The sequence below is a fragment of the Salvia hispanica genome, chromosome 1, assembly GCF_029641045.1.
Source record: "Salvia hispanica isolate PSC_SH4W2 chromosome 1, Shi_PSC_v1, whole genome shotgun sequence".
Taxonomy (NCBI): domain Eukaryota; kingdom Viridiplantae; phylum Streptophyta; class Magnoliopsida; order Lamiales; family Lamiaceae; genus Salvia; species Salvia hispanica.
The window spans coordinates 19,464,398-19,477,127 of NC_142692.1; the positions used below are offsets into that span (position 1 = coordinate 19,464,398).

At 33.7% G+C, this 12,730-nt stretch overlaps 1 long non-coding RNA gene across 1 annotated transcript; it reads right to left on the reverse strand.

Annotated features, from left to right (window-relative positions):
• Positions 1–4,089: 4,089 nt before the first annotated feature.
• On the reverse strand, positions 4,090–7,296 carry LOC125223306 (uncharacterized). The gene is made up of 2 exons (XR_016135578.1): positions 4,863–7,296; positions 4,090–4,340 (listed from the first exon to the last, which is right to left on the reverse strand). It is a non-coding gene; the product is annotated as an uncharacterized LOC125223306 (long non-coding RNA).
• Between the last annotated feature and the right edge of the window lie 5,434 nt (positions 7,297–12,730).

Below are 12,730 nucleotides of genomic sequence, written 5' to 3' on the forward strand. Positions count from 1 at the left end.
GAAACACGTTTTAAAAGAATGCTCACCTCAAAAGCTAAAGCTCCTTCCGAAATTTCCTTAACTTGGCCTTAGATGCCGTGTGAAGACGTCCCTTTAGGAAATAAAATGACCATATACTTAATTAGATTTTTAGCTATCCATTAAGCTTAAACATGAATGCATCCTAAGTGCGTGATCATTTTATTCTTCCTCTAAAATTTCTAGAAGAGTTCTAGAATTCTTGAATATTAATTAAATCAATAGATTTAATTAAATTAGAGAAATTTATTCGCTTTACTAGAGGGTGCTACCTTCTAAGCCATTTATTTAAGTACTAAAAATTAGGCTCGAGGTCTATTCATCGTTAGCGTATTATAATTTCTTAAAATTTATCATCCGAGCATTTAAGCTAAGGTTCGGAAAAAAAAAAGACTTATCTTCGTGGAAATAATTAGCGGACTATTAATTAATCCATAACATAAAAAGGCCCATGATTTAAAATAAAATCTTAGTCCATACTTTAATTAATTGGTGGCCCAATCTATTTCTAGAGAGGCCCAAAACCAAATAAAAAAAATGAAGCCCAACTACTCCCTTCCCTAAACCATCGGTGTCTCTCTCTCAACAAATCACAAAATCCCCAATTCAACACACACAACCCTAATCCATTCTCCCTCCTCTCTCTCTCGGCGGTATCGCCTCATTCTCACCGCCACCGTCGACGCCTCTCGCCGGATTATGAGCTCGATCTCTCAGCTGCTACACAGCACCGCCGCCCGAAGCCGGCCCTGGACCGGTGACAGCCGGTGTTGTTGCGTACGTGAGCTCAGCGAGGCAGCACCGCCGTCGCAGTCAGACACTCCGTAAGGCGGGGTTGTCGCCTGTGCTCCTCCGCCGCTCTCCGTTGAAAACGCGGAGGAGTTCTCGGCATCTCCGTCGCGCCAGCCAGTTCCGCCGTCGCCGCACGGCTGAGGCCTCGCCGCTTCCCGACGCGGTGGAACAGCCGTTACTGCCCCGGTTAGGGAGAAGGCGTCACATTTCCCTTCCTCCGGTTCCTCTCTATAAGCTAAGTTTTTGCTGCCTTCCTTTGCTTAGCTCAAATCGGGGTTTATTTAGCAACCTATGTAACAATCGATTCTTGACTATTGGTGATGTTCAAGCTTTGATCTTGTGGGAGTTTGATTATTGAATCCATTAATTGAGTTTGTGGCAGAAGCTCTATATTGTGATTAATGGGGATTTCTTGAACTTGTTGGGATTTATTTGTTTGCTCACTGGAAAGAGCTTAACCCTTAAAAGAATTTGCTACAAAACTATAGCATAAAGGCAGCCTATCGTGCTTGTTTTATATTGATTGTGATTCCTAAGTTGTGGTGACTCTATATGATGGCATAAAAATGATTGGGAGGAAAGGGTGGAGGTGTATTACCTCTGAAAATTGAGGGAGTGGCTGACTTGCTGCTGCTCACTAGTTATTAATTGGGGTTTGTTGGGATTTTGGCAGAGATTGAATCTGGACTCTTTGGCTCCTTGCTAGCTATTCTTTTGGTGGTTTATGGAGTATGTACTCGTGAGAAATAAATGACTGTTGTGCAATAGTTGTTGCAGGGCTGACTTGCCTTCTATGGCAACTCCTTGGTCCTCTATAACTAAAGGAAATGTTGTTCCTTTCCTCAATTAATAGCCCCCTTTATTTTCTTTTGTTTCCTAGTCACTAAACTTGTCTTTACTATCTTGTAGGTGAGAGGAAAAACATGGCTGCCTTGCGGCTGCCTTGAGACGTGGGTCAGCTGCCCTGAGTCTCCGTCGGCTGCCTGGGCTCGGCGACTGCACGGATATGGCGCGGTGGTAGTGCGGCGTGGGCTCGGGAAGAGAAGTCCAAGTGCAAGCTACCCTAGACTTTATTTCTTTGAGTTTTTGGTTCATTCAAGAGTATTGTAATATTAATATCCCATCTCATCCTTTTGTAAGACCATCATGAAATTCCAAGAAACAAATTTTTGGGCATTATGTGGACATTTTCTTTCGGGAACACTTAAATAGCATTCCTTTTTATTCCGCAACGTACATTAGTTGGTTTAGTTCGTTTGATTATTTCTTTAATTTTTACTTTGCAATTTACACTATTAAGTTCATCAAAGGCTCGAGTTCCATTTATTTTCACGAAACAAGAGAACGATAGATTTCTAGTTCGACGTTAACATATATAAAAAGAAATAAAAGAAGCGGGTGCTACATTAGTCCTGTTAGATTTTTCCCAAGCATTATGGGCAATCAGCCAACTACTTTGATCATAAGATAATTGGCTTATCATTCAACAGTGTTAGGTCCAAGTCCTACTCCAAGAGTGAACTTAAGTTTCTCTTTCATTCAAGAAGTTAGTTCCATTAAGTTGAGGAAATTTGAGATAAACTTACTAGTAGAAAAAAAGATGTTTTACATTATAGGAACAATTAAAATATCAATGCTCACATATAAAAGCTTTGAATAATAACTCAAACATTAATTTGAAAACTCATATCATCAGGCAATTATGAAAACTCTTTTGGATAGTCTTCATACAATAATAAAAATCATGCTTTTAATATCCATATCTTAGTTCAATAATTGAGTAATAATAAATTGGTGTTACTTTTGGGTAATCAACACCAATTTAAATTATTAACTTCATTAGTGTTCATTATGTCGCAAAGACTATTTCCTTTGGGAATCTAGACCTTTTATGACAAACAAACGATTTAGATAATGAATAGTCACAACAAGCATGGTGATTAACTGCATACATAGATTTTCATATTAACTTGATTATAAACTCTTCTTATTTTACCCCACTTTGGTGATTGCAAAATAAACATAATATAATCAAGAATGTATAGTGATTAATTGCTTAAACAAATTTTTATATGAGTTTGATTATAGACTCTTCTTATTTTGCCTCACTTTGGTGATGACAAAATAAACATAATATAATAAGAAGGTACATATTAAAACATGAACTGAATTATGTAATCGTGCATTCCATATCATATAAACTGAAATCACATGAGCTAATTCAATTCAATAGCAATTCTCAAAAATACGTGCACAATTATGTAAACAAAATTACAAACTTAATTCATCAACTAAATATAAACATGATAAGCGTGCATATAACACAATTAACATACCCAAATCAATTCTATATACCTAAACAAAATCAATTTGGAAACAATATATTTCAAATTTATGGCATCATTAAATTTGACATAAAAGTGTATAACAATATCTGGAATTTAAAACACACACTTACTGTATAACAATCTCTTGAATTTATGAGAGAGAATTTGAGAGGCATACACTCGCTTAATGTATAATACTTCAAGGTCATGTTTGGTTGTCAGGATTCTGTCTGGGAAAGTAATCTGATTCCTTAAATTTTAAATTCGTGTGTTTATTTCAGTTTTTAATTAAATTGGGAAAGTAATCAGAATCCGAGAACTAAGGAAAGTTAGTACAATTTTCCAGGATTCTGAATCCTAGCTATTCTTAGTTATTTAGAATGTTTTAAAAATAATTTAAAAATATAAATCATACTACTTAATTTTAGAAAATAAATAACTATGATTAAAATTATCATAATTATAACTTATGTTATAATAATTCATAATAATAATTAATAATTTATTAAATAATTAAAATATAATTATATAATATAAATCGTATGATAAATAATTATTATTATTTTTATAAATTAATAATTAATCAATAAAGTTATAGTGTAATTTTCATTTATTAAATTTATTCACTTATAACATCCTTATATATTACAATTATAATACTAATAATTATTATTATTATTATTATCATTATTATTATTATAAATGAGTATAATATTTCAAACTATAATTATATGTATTATTTTATATTATGATAGATAATCCATATTTAAACTATCCATTGTAATAATAAATATAATAATATAATTATTATTATTTGTAATTAATAGTTTATTAAGAATTTTATATTATTATTGTCACGACCGCATTTTGCTAAAGATAGCGAAAGCGGGTAAATCGCGACTAATAAAAGGATTTAAAGGAATTAGGAAGAAATGGAAATGGAACTTGCACATTGAAAAGTCTAACAATATCATAAGATAGGATCCAAGTATTCAAATACAAGGATTCAAATGACAATAGCATTTCATCAAAATGAATCAAAGTTTCGATGTTGAGAGTTTACTATTCTCTCTTAACAAACTGTAGCGGAAAAAGTCCAGAGAACGACTTCGCGTATGAAGACACGAAGCGTCGAGAGATCCACACTTATTTTCTTAAGTAGCATCGACTCTGATCAGCACGCCTCCGCCCCCTTGCTTAAATCTGCACATTTATAAATACATGCAGGGCTGAGTACAGGAGTACTCAGTGGACACATGCCGAAAACAAAACATACAATATATAGTTGTCATCCATCCACAGTATCACACAGGGGTTTTTCTTAAAAGGCCCGAGCATACTAAATTCTTTGTGTGAGCTAAAAGTTCGATTGATCAATCTAAGTTCTTTTGGATCCTCGCCTTATCTGAGAATCGTGTACCGTGAAGGTGGCCACCTTCAGCGGACACATCGCCGGCCAACTGCTGATGGCTCACGGCTTGCGTGCACGTTATTCTGAACAGGATTTGCGGTCCTATTGGGAACCGAATTCGTTAAACTCGGGTTGGCATCGCCAAAACCCGCGGGCTACAACCCCAACAGATAGGCCTCAAAACAAACATTATATGGCATGACAACAACTTTAAAAAAAATCACTGCTCCATTTTGAGAAAAATGATTTTTCATAACTTCAAAGTATTTGCTTTATATCCACACTATAGTGCTGGATATTAAAAGAAAGCCCACCTGATATGCTTATCTCCAAATAAAAACTCTCGTGTTGGCCTCACTTTGCCCTCGAGCAAAATATCCTTTGAAAATAAATAGCGTAGCATGCTAATTAGTACTTGAAATATTTCTCATGAGAAAACAATGCATGCATCCTATTGGATAACACCTATATCTTAGTCTCGGCTTATAGGATTTTCTTAATCCTACCTCGGGCTTCACTACTTCATAAGGTTTGATTATTCACTTCACTAATTTCGGGGAAATCTCTATTTTCTCAAAGATAATCACTTGGGTATTTATTTACTACAGTATGGATTCATGGAAAATCCCTCTCTAAATCCTTTCTTTGAATTTTCTTAAGGCCGTTCATTCGCTTCTCCAATTTCAATATTTTCCATCTTCGGAAACTTAGTAATTTATTCGGGAATTAATTGATTGAGCTCCAACTCAAGTCCTTAAATTAAATCCGATCCAACATAAATAATTCTTGGCCCAATTACTAATCTTGGTCCATGCTCCATTCCCCTTTAAAATATCTCGGCCCACTTCCAATTAGTTGCAACAGTCCAACAAGCAAAACTCTTGGCCCACTATTACTTAAATTCTCTTGAGTACATTTTATTCTCCACTCAACTTGTTAAAGCCCAAACCAACAATTAAATAGCAACATTCCAGCACTCCGTTTAATTATTTAGGCCCAAGCTAAATTAAATTGTCAGGCCCCAATCCTAATTAATCCACTAAGGAATCCACTTTATTTAATAAAAGGAGCAGCCAAATATACTCACATTTCCATCGGTACTTCCTCCTCCAAACACCTTTCTTAAAATCAAATCCCTAATTTAGAGATCAGCGGCACTCTCCCATTCTCACCGGCGAAATCGCCGTCACCCTCGTGTCGTCGGTGCGCTGCTGCTCCGGCAGCGCCTCTCACCGGCGATTCATGCCGTCTCCGGCTCCCGTCGAGCTCACTCTCGCCGTCCAACTCCACCACCGTCGGCCGTCCATCACCGATCGAATCGCCGGCGCTCCCTATCGCCGGTGATTCCCATCGGTCTTCTCTCTCTGTTTCTCGTTCACAGCTGAGTTTCCTCTCTCCCTCGGCGACTCCGTAACCATCCTCCGATCTCTCCATCGGATCAGAGGCGATCGAATCCAGCGCCGCCTCAGCTGCCTCTCGTGACAGCAGAGATATCTTCGGCGACATTACTGCCTCCGTCGAGCTGGCGTCCAGCGGCTGTCCTTGCCGCTGTCGCTGCTCCCTGCCGCTCGCCTCCTCCGTCGAGCCTCTCGCCGAACAGCTTCTAGCACTAAGCTAAGTCTTCCTACTTAGCTTATACTAGTTCTTGAAAGTTTATTACTTGATGCTAGGTGATTGCTAAAGAAAGCCTTCTACTATTTTTTCTAAATTCTTGAGAGCTCACTGGAATTATCATCTTCAAAGCATTTGTCATTTGCTTAAGTAATTGAGGCTAACTATGTTTGTTGCTCTAAAATCCTTGCTACTGATCTTTCCAAATTTTGGGCATCTATGGTTCTAAGTTCTCATCTATAGCTTGCTATGTCGAAATCTATATGAATGTTATTTACGTAAAGGATGTTGGGGAGAATTACCTTGCTTTGGTGATTCCTTAATTGTTGGGCAGCTCAAGAGCTTCCTCCCTCTCCTCTCATTCCTTGCTACTCTTTGCCGAGAAGTTTCTAAGTGGTAAAAAGGTGAAGCAAGAGGTGTGGTATGGCTCTTTATATAGCCAACTCTTTTGGCTTGTTGGGGAAGATACCAAATTCCCTTTTGAGCTAATTGTTCATCTCTCTTTTTGAATCTTGATAAAGGCTTCCTTACCTTCTTGGTGAAAGTCTTGGAAGGTGTTATGCTTGGTGATCAAGTTCCTTAATTAACCATGTTGTAGAAAAGGACTTTTCACTCTTTAGATTAAGGGGATGACTCATCATTCTTTATCCAATTGTCATTACATCTACTTTGGGAAGATTTGTGATATCTCATTCCTTGTCTCCTTGCAAACACTCTTGCAAAATCTTTAAATGGCTCCTTACCATTTCCTTGAATAACATTTTCCCTTGGTTTTTGTTGAAGAAGAAATCTAACTATTTTTGGGAATTTCCTTGGCAGGTTAAGAGACAACTCACGCTATCTCTAGGAGACTACTAATTGACTCCTTGGCATGGAGTGGGGATCAAGAATCGAGATGTGTGTAGAGAGGATCCTCAATGAAGATTTGTAGTTATCTCTTTGCTAATTTTGGTTTGATGATGTAGAGTGACCTTTGTAAAGAAGTTGTACTTATTCCCATTAAATCCTCATTTCCATTCATTTGTTGTTAGCATATCCTTGATTCTTGAGCTCTTTAAAAAGTATTAATTGTAGCATTTTCATTCTGCAATGTGATGTAAAAAGTCTCGATATGTACCACATAGGCGTGTATTCCCAAATACATATTTATATGTACGTAAATTCCATATGTTGTTTCACTTATATAACAGTAGCACTTAAACTTGAATTTCCTGTCCAAAAGTAAGCGCACAAAAATTCGGGGCGTTACAATTATTCTTTTTTATAAATAAAATAATAAGTGTATTTTTAGTTTGGTGTTTAAATTAAATATAAATTTAAAATCTTGATATTTTCCAAACACAGGAAAGTAAAGTTACCAGGAATCATATTCTCGAGATTCATTTTCCCAGGAATCATTTTCCTTGCCAACTTTACTTTCTCGTCGACCAAACATGGCCCAAGTATAATCACAAAATAAACAACCTTTAGTTGACAAAGTAATTTACTGATAAAATTCATAACCAAGTTATATGAATCAAATTAAATATTCATAAAGATACAATTTTCTATAAAGAATTTCCGAATCAAAGCATAAAACTTCAAATAGTAAGATGCATATATATATATATATATATATATATATAGGGATGTATTCAAATCATTTTCATATCTTTTGTCTTTTTTCCTTCTTAATCCTAGCCCCACGATTTTGTCATCTGACGGTTAGATTAATGTCACGTGTCATTTAATAATGCACATTTTCATTCTAATAATGCACAGCGGCTAATAATGCAACATTATAGACTAATAATGCACATTTTCATTCTAATAATTCACAACGGCTAATAATGCAACATTATAGACTAATAATGCATTGATCACAACCATCCAATTCAAGGATCCAAGGACTGAGATTAAGAAGGAAATAGGACACTTAGGGTGCAAAGGAGCCTAACGCACATTGAATTCATAAATACGTAATACACAATTAACTAAAATTTGAAGTCATAATATGCTTGAGTATGTTTTAATAACAGTCGAATCAATCACAACAATTTTTCAAAAATAAATTCAAAAAGTATGGTTTTCATTAATACGAAAATACATGGGTTCTCAACCATGCTCTGATACCACATATTGGACATTATTTATCATCATATATTCAAGAATACATAATTGAATATAAATAAAGCAAGATCTTCAACAATATGTATTTCACGTAAACCATAAGCATAATAAGATCGAGATATACTTTGGCGATCCATAGCGGAAGCGATTGGGGAAGGAGGAGACGATTTCCTTGAACCTTTTCCGGCGTAGTGGCGCAACTCCAAGGATTTGTTTCTCTCTCTTTCCTTCGTTTATGTGTTCTCTTAATGTGTGTGATTTGATGGGATTCCACACTTGTATTTATAGGCAGAGAGAGGACAAACTCTAATTCTAAAACATTAGCCCTTTCCATCAAAGAGACTATTAAAATAATCAATATATGTGTTTCTTATTGATCAAGAAGATAATTGATCACAATCAAATCATAATAATAATATGTATGCACGTTTCTTTCCTTAATAGCCAAGGGAATGAAATATTCATTACATAAAGACTATGCATTCAATCTTTGCCAATTAATGACGATCAACGGCACACACATATATTCATATATATATTCTCTTTGGAAAAATATAATATGATTATTTAATTAATTAATTGTTAGTCAATTAATTAGGGTAAAATGTGTCTGATACCAAATATTTATATTATACTAAAATTCAATTTTATTTAGACTTTTATCACATGTCACATATGTGAGACACAAAACTTACATTTCTCCCTATTCTTCCAGGTGGCGGATACTACCTCCGTCCCAAGGAAGATGACCACTTCCTTGCACGGCAAAAGATTTTATGCAACTTTATTTTGTGTGTTAAATGGACAGAGTAAAATAAAAAAGAGGGAATAAAGTAGAGATAAAATGTGTTTCCAAATTTAGTAATGATCTTTATTGGAAAAACAAAATAGGAAAGTGAGTCATCTTCGATGGACGGGGGAGTACATTTTTTTATTTGATTGAAAAGCTAAATATATTATTTTTTAAATAATTTAAATATTCTAATTAAAAGTTGTTAGTCCAAACCCACTAGCGTTGATCGCTAATTTTTTATGGCTCCGTACAAAATGTACTAAATCTGGAGCGTTTGCATTTGTTCAGAATGCAATAATTCAAAAGATAATGTTCTGGACCAAAATTTTAAAATCATCATATAATTAGGACTAAAAATGACTTTTAGTCACTTAAAATATACTTCCTCCGCTCCACAGTAGTGAGGGCGTTTCTTTTTGGTACTCAATTTAAGAAAAATTGTGCTAAGTTGGATAAGTAAAGGAAGAATAAAGTAGGAAATGAAAAAGGTAGTGAGATGAAGAGAGTATAAAGTAACAGAAAACAAATAGGTTGACTTTTACTAAAAAAAGAAATGACTCCACTACTATGGAACGTATCAAAATGACAAAATGACTCAATTACTATGGAACGGAGGGATTATTGCATTTTGAAGTAGGCCTGGGGAAACGGTTCTCGGTTCTTGGTTAACCAAGAACCGAGCCTTATTTTTTCGGTTTTCAGTTAACCGAGAACCGAAAATATAAGGTTAAGGTTCGGTTCCAGTTATTAAGTTTAAGCTAATCTCGGTTACGGTTCTAACCGAAAACTGAAAGGTTAGAACTGAATAACCGTTATTTTCTAAATATTTAATTTTTATATATTTATTTTAGTTTTATTATTATTGTTTTAGAAAAGTAAAAGTTAGTTTGATGAATGATGTTGGTTTATTTGGTTTTGGGTTTAGTTTTGTAAACTTTCTTGGAATTTTGGTTTTTGATGATGGAATGGAATCATGGTTTTTGACTTTTTGTCCTTTTAATTTCACGACTTATTACTTAATGTATTATATTGCACTTGAGTTCGGTTCCTTTGTTGGAACCGAAGACCGAACCGATCGGTTCCTTGAGGAACCGAACCGACATAGTTCGGTTTCGGTTCTGAATTTCGTGAAAAATGGGAGTCGATTAACCGACTAATCGGTTCGGTCGGAACCGTACCGACCGAATTCCCACCCCTATTTTGAAGTACAGATAACATTACAGTGGTGGTAAATGCCATTACTTGATTTATTTATCTGTTTTTTGTTCATATTGCATGTTCTGAATACTGATATTGCATGATTGTTTACTTTGTTTTGCATTATGTGGATACTTATTTGCTAATTTGTATAATCAGTATCTGTTTCTTTCATCTCACACTTGATCAGTATATTTCGTTTACCACCACTGTAGAAAACGATTAAGATTAATTAGCATATTTCATTTATATGATTCATACCTGGAATACAACAAAAACGGGAACGGAAAACACAAAAGAGAAAAAAAGTTAGCATGACCTAATGGGAAATTTTAAAATTAAATAAAGAGTTAATATAGTTTAGTATAAAAAAAATTGATCTGTGTATCAACTAGAGTTTTTGATATCAATACTTAATAATGTTTGAGTTAAACTTAAAAAAATAATGGCCAGTTAGTCTCTATGACTGAATACCTAAGTGCCTAAGTTACAGAAAGTAAAACATTACAGTAAAAAGGATTTAAGTACTTAAAAACAAATATTGATAGACTAATTGTCTTTTGCATTGTGTGAGTCTTGTTTATTCGATCAAGGAACAAGACCATCGAGTATTTTAGAAAGATAAAAGATCGACTAGCCTAAAAAAGCTCATTATCAAGGTAGCTTACTCTTCTGTTCAAATGCTAGATCTCTTTTTGAGATGATATGTGGGAATTTAAATTATAATGAAGTTATGTGCTTACTGTTGGGGCTTACATATATGATGTGATAAATATGTGAATCATGTGATGTTACGATTCTGAACTGATATATGTATTACACGGAATACATGGTGCTATGTTCTCTATTGGTTATATGTTGCTATAAGCTGTATTATAGGGTGGACGTAGAAATGAACATAAATAGGGGCTAAATTTTCAAAATTTTATTTTAAACTAAATTTTCAGCTTATTTAAATTATTGTTAGGGCTTTTATATACTAATATGTACTACCTCTGTCCTCTAAATATTGACACACTTTGATCCGGCAAGGGTTTTAAGAAATGTAATGGAGAGTGAGTTAAAAAAGTTGGTGGGATGTGAGTCATACTTTTAAAGTATTAGTTTTATAATAAAATGTGAGTAAGAATGAGTTAGTGGAATATGAGATCCACTACTAAAAATGATAAAAGTGAAGTATGTCAAACTTTCAGGGACAAACCGAAATGGTAAAATATGTCAAACTTTCAAGGACGGAGGTAGTGCAAAATATGAATAAATTTTAAATTTTTATAATGGAAAAAAATTAAAAACCTGGATTAATTAAGGGCTAAAGCCCCTCCCTCATTGCATGTAGGTCCACCCATGATGGAAAGTACATATAGTTAATAGTCTAGAGGTGGGTAGGTACGATATACCTAACCGAAACCACCATACCATATACCTTACTGTAAATTCGATATGCGAAAAAATCATACATGTACCTTACTAAAGTTTTCGGTATACCTTATGTTCGGTATGACAAATTTCCATATTGATACCTTACCTTATTTTCGATATACCATACCGAAGTTAGGTATACCGTACTTTTGCAGTACACCTGACTTTCAACATCAATGAAAATAAATAATTTGAGTTTTTATAATATTATTTATATTTTATAATTTAAAAAGTATAATAAATATATTGTATTTAACAATAGAGTTTATAATTTAAAAATATATAAAAAGTGTTTTATATATAATTAGGTATACCGTACTTTTGCAGTATACTTGACTTTCAACATCAATGAAAATAGATGAAAATAGATAATTTGTGTTTTTATAACATAATTTATATTTTATAATTTAAAAAGTATATTAAATATATTTTATTTATAATTATATAAATTTAACAATAGAGTTTATAATTTAAAAATATATAAAAAGTGTTTTATATATAATTAGGTATATCGTACTATTGCAGTATACCTGACTTTCAACATCAATGAAAATAGATAATTTGAGTTTTTATAATATTATTTATATTTTATAATTTAAAAAGTATATTAAATATATTTTATTTATAATTATATAAATTTAACAATAGAGTTTATAATTTAAAAATATATAAAAATTATTTTATATATAATTATATTTATATTTTACAGTATATACCTCAATTTATGGTATATACCGAATTTCGATACATAGCGATATACCGCGCTATATGAAAATTCATACCATTACCTTATCGAAATCTTTCGATAAGGTATTATACCTTACCGAAAATTACGATGTACCGTAAATTGGAGTATTTTGGTATTTTTTCGGTATGATAAGGCCGGTATTTCGGTATTTCAGTATTTTTCCCAGCCCTAGTTAATACTCCCTTGCTCTCTCTATAAGCGATCAACTTTCCATTTAAGGTTTCCCACCATAAGTGATTGATTTCTTTTTTTGGTTAAAGAGCAAAACCTTTATCTTTCTTATTTTATTTCTTCTTTTTTACTTT